This window comes from Ochlerotatus camptorhynchus, unplaced genomic scaffold (genome assembly GCF_037179485.1).
Source record: "Ochlerotatus camptorhynchus isolate MF236.1 unplaced genomic scaffold, CSIRO-AGI_Acam_v1.1 ptg000276l, whole genome shotgun sequence".
Lineage (NCBI taxonomy): Eukaryota > Metazoa > Arthropoda > Insecta > Diptera > Culicidae > Ochlerotatus > Ochlerotatus camptorhynchus.
Window position 1 is genome coordinate 981,869 of NW_027040765.1, and position 16,001 is coordinate 997,869.

General features: G+C 44.2%; 1 protein-coding gene and 1 pseudogene across 1 annotated transcript in view; one reads left to right on the plus strand and one right to left on the minus strand.

Moving 5' to 3' along the window:
* The window catches only part of LOC135706239 (homeobox protein B-H1-like), a 143,872-nt gene that overhangs the window by 20,601 nt on the left and 107,270 nt on the right, over positions 1-16,001 (minus strand). The window lies entirely within an intron of this gene.
* On the plus strand, positions 4,397-6,141 carry LOC135706242 (uncharacterized; annotated as a pseudogene).

A 16,001-nucleotide genomic window follows, 5' to 3' on the forward strand; every position in this document is an offset into this window, starting at 1 on the left:
AATGGCGGTCTTACTAGCGCGTCTACCGTTCGTTGGCTGTCGTGCGATGGCGGTTTGGTTTAGTGGTGTGGTGTTTTGGTGATAGACTGGTATGACGGAATTTGGAGCTGGTCCCGATGCACAGGCGCTTCCTTGAGACGAAGCCGGTTAACGGCGGCAAGGCCGCACTCTGTCGAACCGGTAAGGAAATCTTTCCTTAGCGATTAGGGCCGTCTGCTCGAGAGCGATGTCCTCCTTCACAAGGAACAATGGTCCTTGACAATTAGATATCCGTGACTAGAAAGTCACTTCTACTGTAGCGTGCAACGGAGGTTCGAAACCCGCTAACCAGTAAGCGGTTTGAAAAACGTACGGAAAAGGCCCTAAATCGGTGAAATCGGTGTTCAACAGGTCACTGCGATTCACTACTTGCACTAGATTTCCTAGATATTAATTTTACTCCACTAGCTAATCACTTCTGGTCTACACGCACGGATCAGAACCCGGTTCTGGAAGTAGCGTCGGCCTCCCAGCTGGAGCTGTTGAACGCATTCTTGAGGTCGATCGTAATCACAGCGTAATATCGATCTCCTCTCCACTTCTGTTTCGACGCCTTCTCGGCTCCGTCAACAACTGTCCGAATTGCATCCACTTTTGCTCTTCCTTTACGAAATCCGAACTGCCTCTCCGACAATCCTTGCTCACTCTCCGTGCATTTCGTCAGCCTGTGTTGGATGATACTCTCCAAGAGTTTTCCGAGTGTATCCAACAGGCACTGCTACGAGTTGCTCGTTGGTGAGTTCATCGTTATCTCCCGCTCCGTCTCCGTACGATGTAGGTGGCCAGGTCGTTGGATCGTGCTTCGAGAAAAGTCCTTCCACGATGACTTTCAGGTTCTCTAAGCACATTTCAGCGGGCATGACTTGACATCTCCAGAACAACATGTGAAAAGGGCATACAAGCTTTTTGTAAACAAACCTTCTTATGCCCTTTTCTCGCCACCCATATGACACCAACGCAAACCTTTAACATCACCGGGTAGGGGACACTTTCCCCTTCCCGATGATATTGCTGGTTTGCGTGGGCGACCCTCGGTTGGTGAGAAAAGGGCCTACAAAGGTTTGTTTACAAAAAGCTTGTATGCCCTTTTCACATGTTGTGCTGGATCTGATCTTTGTCATCACGATACGGTGTGCGTCGTAGGTCTCGACCCAGCTCCAGTTGACAGTTTAACTTGCTCTGCTTTATCTCTCCTTTATGTGCTCAGAATATTCCTCTACGTTCCTCTCTGTCTGCTTCTGTTCTTGCTCTCTGAACGCGTCTTCTGGCTCTGAGACAACTAGTGCGGAAGGTGCTAATTGCCTCGTTGCAGCGGTAAGCTGGAGGATCCACTTCAGGTCGCAAGTTCTCGTCCTCTGTCACTGCCTACTGCCACAGGATTCCGTTGGTCGATGCCACATCGGATTGCCTGATGGGTATATCCTTCACACACTCTCCAATTCATGTTTTCCACCAGCGACGGACCGCATAAAGTGACGTCGATAATGGATTCCCGACCATCTCTGCGAAAAGTGCTGGTGGTGCCTTTATTGAACAGCCTAATTTCCAGCTTCACCAGAGCTTCCAGCAGAATGTGCCCTCTTGCGTTGGTACATCTGTTTCCCCACTCCCCTGCCTAAGCATTGAAGTCTCCTCCGTTGAGGTAAGTCCGACCAGCGTCTCGTGGAATTGCTCCATCGTCCATCGGGTGCGTAGCATATGAATAATTCCTCTTGATGGAGCCCATCATCGCCGGCACAGTGGAAACGGACACGGAATCAGCGCACTTCTTCGGTTTTGCCCGCATTTGCTGGATGTCCTTGACTGCCCCACCGCTTCGTCGAAGTCGCTGTTTTGAAATTGCCCAGTATTTTTCGATTGGTCGAAATTCTGGGCAATTCGGAGGATTCATTGTTGGCAGCATACCACTCCAGAGCCACCTTGGAGTGGTGGCAGCTGGCCAAATCGGGCCAAAAGATGGCCTATGCTTGCGTATTGATCGCCAAGATCACGAATGGGGTATCTGCCCATAACTTGTATTGCAGCCATCCTAGTTCTATCCGACACCTAGTTACCTTTATCGGGAGGGACTCGATACAGCTGTGCAGTGTTGCAATAATTGAGGTTTATTTGAGTTACCTCTGTTATTGTTGCGATATACAATTAAGTGTCATTTGGAGCGAAATGCTTGAGAATTCATGCTTAAAAACCAAAAAGTTCAGCAAAATCTTCAGGCTGGCAAAATCGGGGGTAGACGAAATCTGGAAAGCACTGTATAGCTCTTCTTCTCTTTATTTGACGTCGGTCTCTGTTCTGCAATCTAGTGCCAATTATCGACGGACATCGATTGCCATCCTTAAGTGAATTTTGCTACAAACAATGAACAATGAATTATCGGCTCCGTAAAGCTAACGTGATTGAGCCTTTCAAATAAACGAACTAGATAAAAGAAAACCGATTGCCATCCATTGACGACAATCGAACGTGCAGGAGGCAGCTTCCACACCTGTGTATGATATCGATTATATCGCACCCATCAACGCACATGGTCCCGCCAATGGCTTTACTTGTGGACATATGTATTTGATTTAATAGCACTGTCACGTTCCACAAATTTGTTTACAACTAGAATAGTTTAAACAACATAAGTTCAAACAATAGTTGCTGTGATATAGAGTTTTGGAAAGACAATCAACCAATTCCCAAAAAGAATCGTAGACACTTCAGAGCTGGTTGGAAATGCTAAAGGCTGACTAAAAGTAAATTGGTACGCACAAAAATACCTGTAATTCGTGATTCAATAAGTTTAAAAAGTCCGTTAATGGTTGCTTTACAGTGCTTTTATTAAAACTTCAAAGTTACAGCATTAGATGGTGTCATTTCTCCAAGTCGAACAAAATCTCGAATCTTCATCTTTATGGAGCCCATCAGCGCCCGCACAGTGGAAACGGACACGGAATCAGCGCATTTCTTCCATTTTGCCCGCATTTACTGGATGTCCTTGACTGCCCCACCGCTTCGTCGAAGTCGCTGTTTTGAAATTGCCCAGTATTTTTCGATTGGTCGAAATTCCGGGCAATTCGGAGGATTCATTGTTGGCAGCATACCACTGCAGAACCACCTTGGAGTAGTGGCAGCTTGCCAAATCGGGCCAAAAGATGACTTTGCCCCTATGCTTGTGGATGAATAGCAAAACACGCTTTTTCAGGCATTCTTCGATGTAAACTTGGAATGTCATCGTCCAGGATGTGACGAATAGTTCCGTTTGCAAATCGCTTGCCAAATCATGGCCTTCTTCGCAAACTTGTCGGCAAACACATCCCCACGTCCAGTCGCGATGTAAAATTTTTGGCCGGGAAGCTGCTTATAATCGAGTTTGACGTATGTTTCGTCATCGATCAAAGTGCAGCCCTTGTGTTTTGTCAAAACACGGTCGAACAAGAGCCTTGGACGTTTTTGGCCACGGAATTCTGCTTCATGTTCCGGTTCGGATGTTTACTGGCTTTGTACGACTTGTATCGGTCCCTGGCAAGGATGTTCCGCACCGTTTGAAAGTTGGCGTTGTACCTTCTGGCCACATCTCGGATCGAAAGACCGGGGTTGATTTTAACGCACCTCAACAACTTGCTGCGCAGCTGACGATCCCTGGTTCCAGTTTTTTTGTAGGTCCGCTGATTCCTTTCCACACTTAGGCAGTGATGGAAAAAATCGCATCGCATAACGTTCAATTTGAAATCATTTACAAACATGTTCTTGGAAATATTTCAATCTCAGTTACCATCTCTATGGAGAGTAACGCATTCCCGTGAATGAAGGAGAGAAAGCAAAGGAAAGATAAACATACGACAGCGATTATTGATGTTTTTGTTCATGCGTTGGTTCATTCCTACAATGCATTCATCGTTTTATGAATGACAGACAGAAGAATCGTTTATGAATGCATTCATTGATTCACAGAGATTGTTTACTGTTATGTTCACTGATGAAAGGAAAGCTAGTTAGTAAAGATTAAATGCCTGGGTTGATTTCGGATGACCGTAGTCTTAAAGAAGTGATTCTAGGTTGGTAGTCGAAACAAGAGTGACGACTCGTTAGAATGTTTTATTCCATGAAACCTTACAGATGAAACAGATATCTTCATGCTACTGTTTCTATCTCTGTCTTTACAAAATCAGAACTGTCATTTGACAGTATACTTTATTTACAAAACATTCATCTGGATCGTTCAAAACTTGATTTTGTTTTTCTCGGCTTTGTTCACTGCTATTTGGATTAATTTTGCGATTTCAAGATGTTATTTGATACCAGTGTTATATCACAGGTTAATACTATTCGGGATGAAACTGAGCTAAACTGATACTTTTTTTGCATTTTTAGAATGAAACGACGATGCACACAGAAATACACCATGCTGCAGGTCATTCAGCAGGAGGGTGGCAACCCGAGCAAAGTCCAGCATCAAAATGACAGCAAATTGAAATCAAGTTTTGATATCAACATCAAACTGAAATGCTAATTTGATTTCAATTTATGCAATTGATACATTTTGTTTTAATTTTGCTGTACATTTGCTCTTCAAAAATATGTTGTTGCGGGTTTGTTTTCATTGCCTTAGCATAACATCAAATTGATTACTTGTTTTGTTATCAACAGGAAAAATTGATATCAAATTGAGTTTTCAGTTTGCTCTCACTGATAGCAGAAATAGTTTTCAATGTGATGTCACAGGAAGATTTTTTTGCTCTAAATGTTGATATTTTAACCGTTAAAACGACCAAAACGACAGCAACCTGAGCAATCATTATCAGCAAAATCACAAACTCAAATTTAGATTTCAATTTGATCTCAGACTTTACTCGGGAAGTTCTGCTGCAAGGCTGAGGAACCATGCGGATACAAGCAGGACACACTGATGCCTGGTAATTTCAAACGGCACTTATTCAAACAACATGCTACAGTATATGCTGCGCTGAATTTGCCGATTCCGTCAGCCGAAAGTGGATCAGAGCCGGTCAAGAAAAAAAGCTTCAAGTGGACTCCTCAAAGGATGTTATTCTTCTCGGCACATTATAACTTGCCACCGTAAACCACCTGCCACACTCGTTCCCGGAAATGAGTGGTTTCAAAACGCTTCTGGATCCGTTGTATAAAGCTGCAGGTATTACGATGAATCGTAGGATTGTGGCAGGAATGGTGGATGATTCCGCTATTAGAGCTCGGCAGCTCATTGCAAAGGAATTGCAGCAACAACCACTGCTAACGATTGAAGTCGATGGAGTCGTCACTTTCTTGGCATTAATGCTCGAATCATTGTTGATGGTGAAGTTATCGTCCGCAATCTGGGTAAAGTATTAGCTTACATATCGGATGGGATATTACATAAATAATACATAAATAAAAATGATTTTAGCAATTAAAGAAACACAAGAACGGCAAACAAAAGAACATCTCAAAAAGTTGATTGAGGACGTTCTGAGCGACTTCGGTGTTAAACTCCAACAAGTCTACTCGGTCACTTATGACAATGGAGCTAACATGGTAGCCTCAGTCGGGGAAATCAAAAAGATGTTCGAGTCTGCTCACATCAAAGTCTATAATACGTATCTAGATAACGCCTCGCAAATAGACGATGACACTTCTGAATCGGAGGACGAGCATCGATGAAGATGATAACTCTGACGATGAGGACGACGACTTCGTAAATGGGAAAGATGGTGACAACGATATTTCTAAAGCAATTCCCGTGGCAGATGACTCTTTCGACGTTAATATATCGGATATCTTATGCAGCGTACGTTGCACTGCCCATACTGCTCAACTAGCTGTTTGGGATGTGGTAAAACCATACGAAAAACGCATTCCGAAGATTCAAAAACTCGTTGTAAATATGCGGCAGCGAGAATATTATAAATTTACGAAACTTCACGATGCTTATTTGTCACCGTTAAGGAACAACACACGTGGGAACAGCACCTTTGTCATGTTGAATTCTCTGTTGACACAGATGTCGTTTTTTACCATGGTTAAGAAATCGTATCCAGAAGTTGGTAAGTAGATGCGCTACTTGTTTTAAATAAGTATATAGAGAAACCATAAAGAATTACTCAACAAAAACCTCCAACAGGCTGCCATTACCCTATACAGAGTGATTCGGAATAACTGTCCCTTTTAAAAATGGTCATAACGATTGAACACTTGCATGAATTTTTGATATCATTATATTCCAGATAGTGTTCAACTTCAACTAAGCATACTTTATTTCAAATCTCTCTCCCTTCACCTTAATTACCAGCCACATTTGTCACGAAAATTAACCACAGCTGGCATGCACGCTTTAGTTCCAGCACTTTTCAAATCCTGGTGATGCGTTTAAGCTCTGATATTGAACGGTTGACTTCTATTCCATTCTACACACAAATTCATGAATGCAATCTTGCATTCATATGGATTCAGAAATTTGATTCACGAATGATTTTTTAGAAAGCAATCCTATGACTCAAATGATTCCTAATGAATGTGGATATAGCGTATGTTATTTTGTTAGAGTCATTCAGGCGCTTCATTTGCTGGTTCATGAATTCATCGGTATAAACAATCTACAGAGTTCATTGGGAGAGTTTTTATGCGACTGGGAATGATCGAAAGAGAAACGTCAAAGCAAAGCATACAGTCGGCAAGAAGAATTCAAGTGAATGAAATTTTCCATCCTTGCACTCAGGGTTTCTTTGTAGGTTTTGAGCACTCGACAAACTGTTGTTGTTGGCATCTCAAGCACTTTAGCCAGCTTGGAACCGAACCACTCCGGATTTTCCAGGTCTTTGTGCACAATATTTTTTCTTCTTTCGAGTTCCATTTGACGTTATTTCTGAACGCGATCGACTACTTTGATCAAACTTGCACCAGTTGTTCTAGATAGAAGTGTAAACAAACCACTGTCAACGATTTTCGATTCCCAACAGTACAGGCGTGCTAGTGGCGCGCGAGGGGCGTACCAATTTACTTTTAGTCAGCCTTTATCTAACATGAAGCTTTAGTGTAGCGCTGCCAACGTGCGGCCCGCGGGCCAGACGTGGTCTCTGGATCTCAGCAAGGATATCATTCTAGCGCAATTTTATTCATCATTATGAATTTTAGCCCAGAATGAATGAGAATTTAACAAAATTCATCTTGAAACATTTTAATCAATCAAATATACAGCTATTTAAAAAAACAAATTTAAAAGTTTGGGCCGGCCTGGTTTAGTGTGATAATTTACTGGCTAGAGAGTCTTGGAAGAGGGTGTAGATAGTTCCGTTAGAGTACGGCAGTATGAAAATTGAAAAGAAGTTGAAAATGAGCGACGGGCCATTAATGCGACAGTGCATGTCAAACGCACACTTCTTTGTCTACGCGGAGATTTGAAGCATGTCTTCAAATCGACAGGCAAAAAAGTGCTCGCTTGACTTTGCTCATATACTGTCTGCGGCTGTGGAATAGTTCTAGCGACGTTTCATCACCACCTAAATCCCCACGCTGCCGAAAGCATTTCCAGTCGATGGTGCGTTACAATGCAATTCTTCTTTACCCAACTAATGTGTTGCTCCTCTCGTCATGACCAACTTAGTCATCTCGGAGAGTAAGTCTAGTCGCATAGGAGTATTGAGCGAAAAAATGTCATCAAAGCGCATCAGACGGCAACCACCTGAAACACGCTTACGCGCACTGCTGAACGCTAGAAAGAGTAGTCGGTTGCAGTCATCGTAACCCTTATATCCATCACATTGATGTGATCTACGACGAAATTCTTCACTCAAAAAATTTCACACGTTTGATCGAAATGTTTAACCACTTGATTTTCTAAATGCACAATCACATTTACTTTAAGTGTATTTCACCTTGGTTCAATGTGTTATACACGTTAATTTATAGTGTTTCAAACTTTGAAATGTTGAAAATCTTTCACTATCTATTCAAGTGTATTGCACATTGAATCACGCTACTGTTCAAAACAGATGGATTTAAAGTGTTTTGCATTTCAATACGATGTGAATTGCTTGCTCAGAAAGGTAAACATCGATAACAAGAGTTGTGACTTTATCCTATCAACCTGCCTCATATATGAGAACAACCGTGGCACAGTGAGATCGAACGAAGACTCCGGCAGCAGCATACCCCAATAGTCCATGATCGAATCCCAAATCAGACCCATTAAAAATATATGTGAAAGCTCTGGCGTCTGGCAGTTTTGTTTATATATTTGTCGATTCATTTTTAGAGTCGGTAAAGTAGAATTCAATAAAGTAGAATATTGTAGAATATTGAACTATGGTGTGCAAAGCTATTGATATCACCATATGAGGCACATAGAATCCAAGTGTGTCACAATTCAAATCCATAGTGTTCAGGCATGGTTCATAGCATAAGATTCACACATGAAATGGATGTGTTTCACAATATGCGCAAAATTAAGTGTGAGACACATGATGATGACGTGTGGAATTTTTTGAGTGAATGAGATGCTTAACATAAGGGGCAAGACAAGCTTTTGATGATGAGCAAAATCGGAGTTAATGTTGAGTAACTCGCGTCGATCAGCATCAAGCACCCATAGCAACCTGATTTTTGTGTTGAAATCTGTGATGACGTGTGTAATTTTTTGAGTGTTGATTGCTGCCCCCGTGCCAGTGATGCCAGATTGTGCGAACTTCCCAGAACATTCAATGTCAAAATCGTCGCCAACGAACCGTATCAAAGCGGCTCTATCAAGCACTATTTCGATTAGAAAGCGTAAAACCGGGATAGCGAAACCTATTCCACGCATTCGCGTCTAATTGAACCATTTTGGAGCGATGTGATTTACGGCAAATGAGCGCGCGAGCGCGCTTCTTCAGTCGCCTCAATTATTTAATGGCCCATCAAATTACCATCTAAATGGAGAGCTAACAAATTAATTTCGGTACTTCTCGGTTCTGTCATTGATTTTCCCTTTTACTCTTTCCTCGGGCAAGGAATCGTATGAAAAATAAATATACAATTGTCACATAACCCCTTACAGGCGAATCCTTGCTGGGTGCCCGGAAACGATGCGCCACTCGCCCAAACGGGGAAACCTAGCGCCATAAATCGTTAATGCGTGGTTCGTTACTAATTTGAATTTGATTTATTAGGACTTTTTTTTTCTCGTTCAAAGCCTACTGCTGCTCGGTGGCTCGTCAAAAAACCGTCGAGTACCCATTGTAGTATGCATGGTGCCGAACTTCCTCGTTCGCATGCAAAAGCGAAACGTACTTGACGTTTTATGGCCCGTTTCAATAATCGTAAAAAATCGAGGGAGAAAGAGTGCATGCGAGCCGGCGAGCGTCCGTCCCCCTCTCACAGTCTTCAGAAAGGAATTAACACAAAACTAACAAATTTATTCATACGAGTCTGGCTCTCTCTATCTGCATCTAAGCGAGGTGGCTGTATGTGAGTGAATGAGTGGCTGAGTGTAATAAATTTGCATATAAACTATAAATTACGTGTCCGCGTACGCTACGGGCCTTGCGCCGTACCGTTCCTACCAGGCTACCAACCACTGCAAACGGCGTGAAGGTTCATTCATCCTCTGTGGTCTCGCTCGCAAAGTGACGATTTATCAAAGCCAATGCCGTTAAACAGACCGATTGCCGAGCCGTTAGCTCGGGTGGTAATTAGCTCCGGACAAATCTCCTCTGTAACCCATACGCAGCCTACATATGATTAATTAGCGAACAAGGTACTGGCTACTACCAGCCGTCAAAAGGCACGACCTCTGCTCTTCCTCGACTCGTCCTCTTCAGCTCCTCTACAATCCCATTTGTCACTTCACACTTGCACCTTTCTGGCCGATGGCCAAACGACAAATCCTGACACGTTGTGCCAAACGAGTACACTGCGACACACCACCCGTAACAACTTCCTGCTGGCAGGCTCAGACCGAATTTGACTGGCGTCAGCTCCCTCCTCTCTTTCTCTCTCTAGATGCCTTTTCACGCTCGGTCATAATTGGATTCCGAAAGAGCACATCACACCGAGGTGCATCTCATCCCCTCTCATTAAGAAGGATCTCTTAAAAACCTTTCCGGACTGGCGCCACCGTGTACGTACTCCTTTGAGCCGAAATCCTGCGGCGTCGGCGCCGGAAACTGAGTCAGCACTCTTGTGAGCTAAACTCCCCCTGTCTTGGGTCTTGGTGGTGGCTTTCTTTCTCCGCTCACGGTCCACAATCGTCTTTTTTTTTCCACTATATCATCTTCTAATTATTACCCACTCTCGGTCGAACTCAGCGCCTACTGCTAAGCTTGGCCGAAGACGAACAGGCAAAGGCGCAAAGGAGGCGCAGAGCAGAGCAGAGCAGAGAGTGCCAAATCACTTTGATGCCTACTTTGATGGGGATGATGATGATGACGATCGGGTCGAGAAACAAGGAAGCCTCGGCGGGCGAGGAGCGGAAATTTGTTTTAGAGATGCCTAATTGAAAGTGTCTGCGATATATATCAATGGTGGTAATTTTTTCATGTTTTTGGGCAGCCGACAAAGGGTGCCCGAAATGTTTCCTTTTTTTCCGTGTTCTCCGTTGTTAGACCCGTTTTGCGCTATTGATGCCTAGAGACGTTTTAACGAGATTGCTCTTCGGCGGTGATGGTGGTGGTGGGAGCGGCTGAGTGGAGCAAACGAACGAGCAAATATGAATGGTGAGGCGATGAACCCCCTCGCCAAATTGGCCTAATTTGCTACTCTTTGCTCTGCTCCGGCGATCGTGCAGCTTCGGTTTTTAATTGCCGTTGTCGTGCTGTTGTCGTCATCAGGGGCAGCAGTGGTCTGCGTTGGTTGTTTCTCCGGTTTTAATCACTTTTGGCAAATCAGAGACTCTTTCATTAGCTTCGATGACGCTTCTGCGGCGTGGTTGGCTTCTTCAGGCGATGGAGAGATGGGAATGAGATTAAGCCTAATTGAGCGCGGAATTCGGGCTGCAATACGTCAGAGGGGATTCGATTGATTTTAGAGGGACTGATGACATATTGGAGCTTGAACCAACTGTAGCAATTAGTACGGATGTTCAATCCTAGGTAGTTCCAGTTGGAATCGTGGTCAAGAGTGATTACTTTTTACCCTAAGTTTTTTTCCGTTTAGAGTGCGTTTGTTTTGATCAAACGTCAGGCAACTGTCTCACCGATTCTCAATTTATTTTTAAGCCAAGTTGAAAATGCTTAACAGACTAGTAGGCGTCGCAGAGCCCCAGAATTTTGAAAAATCGATGGATTAAATTATCTTCTTAGCATGAAAATTAATAATATTTTCAATATTTTTACACAAATCTGGATCTCAATTACGCTACTTTACAGTATATTTGAACTTTGTACGCTGATGGTCATTTCCCATGTAAAATCGTGTGCTGAATCCAAAATGAAGTCAGAAAAAATCTCAGTAGGATAGCTAAATGAAATTTGAGGTGTTTTGTTTAACTAGTGTACGTTCTCTAGTTTTCCCGTATTATTTTCTTCAAAACACTCTAAAAATTCTCTGCAAATAACTCTTGGAATTCTTCTGAAATTATCTCAGAATTTCTGATAATCCTAGCTCCTCAGAATTCACCTGAAGATTCCTTTTCGATTTTTCTTCACCATTTGATTATCCTAAAACTTGAATGGTTCCATGAATTATCGTTGATTTCAACTCAGCAATTCTTTGAAAAGGTTCATCAGAATTCTTCTTTGAATTCCATTGACATTCTCTTGGAAGTCTTCTTAGCATTCCTTTGAAATTCTTTAGGAATTATCCACCTCATTTCCATCGATCGAGATCTCTCTTGGTATTCTACTCAGAAAAAAACCTTGGAATTCCCCTTGGAGTTCTTTTAATTCAATATAATTAGCATTCTCTTCCATGATTTTGGAATCCCACTCAGTACTCCTTGGAGTTCTCTTCAGAATGCGTTTGAAATTCTCCTTACAATTCACCTGAAATTCTCCTCATTATTCAATTAGCATTTCCTTAGTGTTTCTTGCAGAGTTAAAAGGAAAAACGGTGCTTCAGGTTTGAAGGAACAAAGTGGAATGAACGTTTACTCTCAAAATACTTGCTAACGTAACGCAATCGCGGGTTGCTTGGTTTTCACTCCTCCCTAATCCGTGATGCCTAAGAATTGGCGTAACTTAGCTTGCTTCAAAAGGGTCAACGGTTTCGTGAATCCATCCGCAGATTCTTCCACCACATCGCCTCTTGAATGGCCCGCGAAAGTGCCACGAATTCCGCCTCGCATGATGAAAGGGCTACGGTTGGTTGCTTTTTCACATTCCAGGATATGGCAGCCCCTTGCATGGTGAACAAGTAACCTGTTGTCGATCTTCTGTCATCAGGATCTCCTCCCCAATCGGCATCGCTATACCCTTGAAGGCCTCCAGTATCGTCCTTAGTGTACAGCAACCTTTTCTGCGCTGTTCCCTTCAGGTATCGTATTATACGCTTGGTTGCTTCCCAAAGTTGTCTACCAGAGTTGGCAGAGAATTGACTCACAGCATTCACAGCGTACGCAATAAACTGGTCGTCTAGTTTGCGCTACATATGACAAACAGCCAACTGCTTCCTTGAAGGGTACTCTTGACATCTGTGCTGCCTCCTCAGCCGTTTCGGGAGACATCGATTTATCTAGTCTCAGAGTTGGATCTGCTGGTGTTGCAACAGGAGTAGCGTCCGTCATCCCAAAGCGCTGGATTATCTCTTGAATATAAGATTGTTGGTCCAACGAAAGATGTCCTTGCACTCGATCTCTGACAATTCGAATTCCCAGGCAGTGTGAAGCTTCACCCAAATCTTTCATTTGGAACTTCGTCATCAAAAATTTCTTCAGTTTCTTCTTCAACACCAGGTTGTTTGTAAACATCAGCAGGTCATCTACGTATATCGTCACAAATAGCATAATGTCACCATCCAGGATCCAGTACAGGCACGTATCTACTTGTGATCGTTGCAGTCCGAATTCTCGCAATACGGCATCCAATTTTCCGTTCCATACACGGCTCGACTGCTTGAGGCCGTATAGCGCTTTCTTGAGTCTGCACACCTTGCCGTTGACCTTATCGAATCCTTCCGGCTGCATCATGTACAATTCTTCATCGCCTAGCTCACCCTGCAGGAACGCAGTGTCCACATCCATCTGGTCCACATCAAAATCAAACTTCACTGCCAGTGCCATGAGGTAGCGAATTGTTGAATAACGTACTACCGGAGAATATACATCTTCATAGTCGATTCCTGGTTTCTGCGAGCAACCCTTCACCACGAGTCTCGCTTTGTATCGCTGTATGTTGCCGTCGGGTCCACGCTTAGTTTTAAAAACCCACTTGTTACGGATTGCCTTACGTCCTTCAGGTAGATCGGTTAACATCCACGTCTGATTCTGGTCCAACGATGCGATCTCTTCCTTCATCGCTTGTATCCACAGCTTTCGATCAGGTCGCCGCATGACCTCGTCGTAGGATTGTGGATCGTTCTCCATGGAAACATCGATCGTTGATGAATCAGTTGGTTGGGTAAGAAAATCATCACCAGAAAAGGAACCATAACTAACAAAATCATTATACTTGCCTGGGTATACGCTGCGCCTCAACCCTTGTTGACTTTCTTCAACTGGCCTTGTTTGTTGCGGTGCGAGCGCAGGTTCGTTGCAGGCATCTTCGAAATCGTCACAAGATGTGCTTGAGCTGCTGTTCGCTGATTCTTCTTCGTCGTCAGAGCTGACTTCGTTCTCACCAGAACATTCGATAGGCACTGCGACTTCTTCTGTGAACAGTTCCATGAATTCGACTGACTTCGAATCATGTTCACAAGCTGCAACGGACTTTGGAATGCTTTCGCCTGATTATGAAATCGTTTCGCTCCGGATCGTATACACGATAGCCCTTGGTATCTTCGCAATATCCAATAAACACGCCTTTGTCCGCCTTTGGATCGAACTTTTTACGCTTCATCTTCGGAACATGGACCATCACGCTTGAACCGAAAACTCGTAAATGCTTCAAGCTTGGCTTTTTCCCTGTCCATACTTCTTCAGGAGTCTTCCCTCCGATGGACATAGCAGGAGAGCGATTCACCAAGTATGCTGCCCAAAATTCCTTCTTTAGCCGTGCATCGTTTAGTAGACAGCGAGCCTTCTCCACCAATGTGCGGTTCATCCTTTCCGCCGTACCATTTTGCTCCGGTGTATGACGTATACCATCGTCCTCCAAAGCTCGTCGAAATTTGTCGCTAAGGTATTCCCGTCCATTGTCGGTTCGAAGAATCTTGATTTTCTTACCCGTCTGTCCCTCAGCCTTTGCTTGAAACAATTTGAACGCCTTAAACGCTTGATTGCAGGAAATAGACAACAACTCGCTTGCTTGCTTCGTCCACAAACGTAATGTAATAGCGATTGCCACCCAATGACGGAACCTCTACCGGCCCACACAGGTCGGAATGTACAAGCTGCAGGACCTTTGATGTTTTTGTGTTACTTCTCTGGAACGGTAGTCGAGCTTGTTTGCCTTCTGAACACGTAGTGCAGTCTGCCAGCTTGAGCTGCTTCAAACTGTTGAGATGGCAACCACTGCACTCCATGTGCCCCCACTGTTTTTCCACACCACTGGGGTATTTTCGGCTGCGGCCGTTTTGACAGTTGCATTTCCGTTTTTATTACAACCAAATCAAACCAAGTGAATACACGTTGTTTTTATTTTCTCTCTATCAATCCGTGAGTTTTTCCTTTGTTTGCCCATCCGAAAACCGATTTCGTCGGGCGTTATGACGGAGGAAAAATCGGTGTTGCTGTTGCCGCTGTTCGATGGCTCTAATTTCGCGGCATGGAAATTCCGCATGGCGATACTCCTAGAAGAGCACGAGCTTTTGGAGTGTGTGCGGACTGACGTCGCGGATTTGGACGAGCTGCATGAGCAGCAGGGCGACACGCCGCAGAGGAAGGAAGAAAGGAAAAAGGCCCTGGAAAAGCGAATTAAGAAAGATCGCCGCTGCAAATCGCTGCTCGTTTCGAGGATACACGACTCGCAGCTAGAGTATATCCACGACAAGCAATCACCGAAAGACATCTGGGATGCACTCCACCGGGTGTTCGAGCGTCGCAGCATCGCCAGCCGGATGCACTTGAAGCGACAAATGCTGACGATGCGGTTCGAAGGAGGTAAACTGCAGGATCACTTCCTCTTGTTTGACAAGTTGGTCCGAGAGTACCGTGCCACTGGTGCTGCTTTGGATGACTTGGACGTTGTGTGTCACCTGCTCCTCACGCTGGGATCGTCGTACGCCGGTGTTGTGTCGGCATTGGAGACCATGCCCGAGGAGAACTTGTCTCTCGAATTCGTCAAATGTCGCCTGCTTGACGAAGAAACGAAGCGGAAAGGCATGGATATGTCTTCCCATTCCGAATCGGATGCAGCGTTCTACGGATCGAAGCCGGCAAGGAAGCTGAAATGTTTTGGCTGCAAAAAGGAAGGCCACAAGCTGGCCGAGTGTCCAGAGAAGAAGAACAAGTCCACTCGGAAGCAGAAGCAGAACTCGAAGGCGAATATGGTGGAGTCTGGCGAACGGAAGAGTGTTTGTTTCGTGAGTGTCAACAGAGTGAACCTTTCCGAGGAGAACCGAACGCAGTGGTTCATCGACTCGGGAGCTACGGATCATCTTGTGCGTGACAAAGGATTATTCTGTGAGTTGCATCGTTTGAAGAAGCCCATCGAGATTGCGGTGGCTAAGGATGGCGAAACGATTCGAGCGGAATACTCCGGCATGGTGAAGGTGGTAGCGGTGGTTCAAGGTAAGCCAGTAGACTGTACAATTAAAAACGCTCTGTACGTTCCGCAGCTGCGTTGCAATTTGTTTTCGGTGCTGCGCGTCGAGCAGGCTGGAATGCGCGTCGTTTTTGAGGCTGGAAAAGTAAACATTTACAGTGGTTCGGAAATCGTCGCGTGCGGTTCGTTGAAGAATAAATTGTATGGACT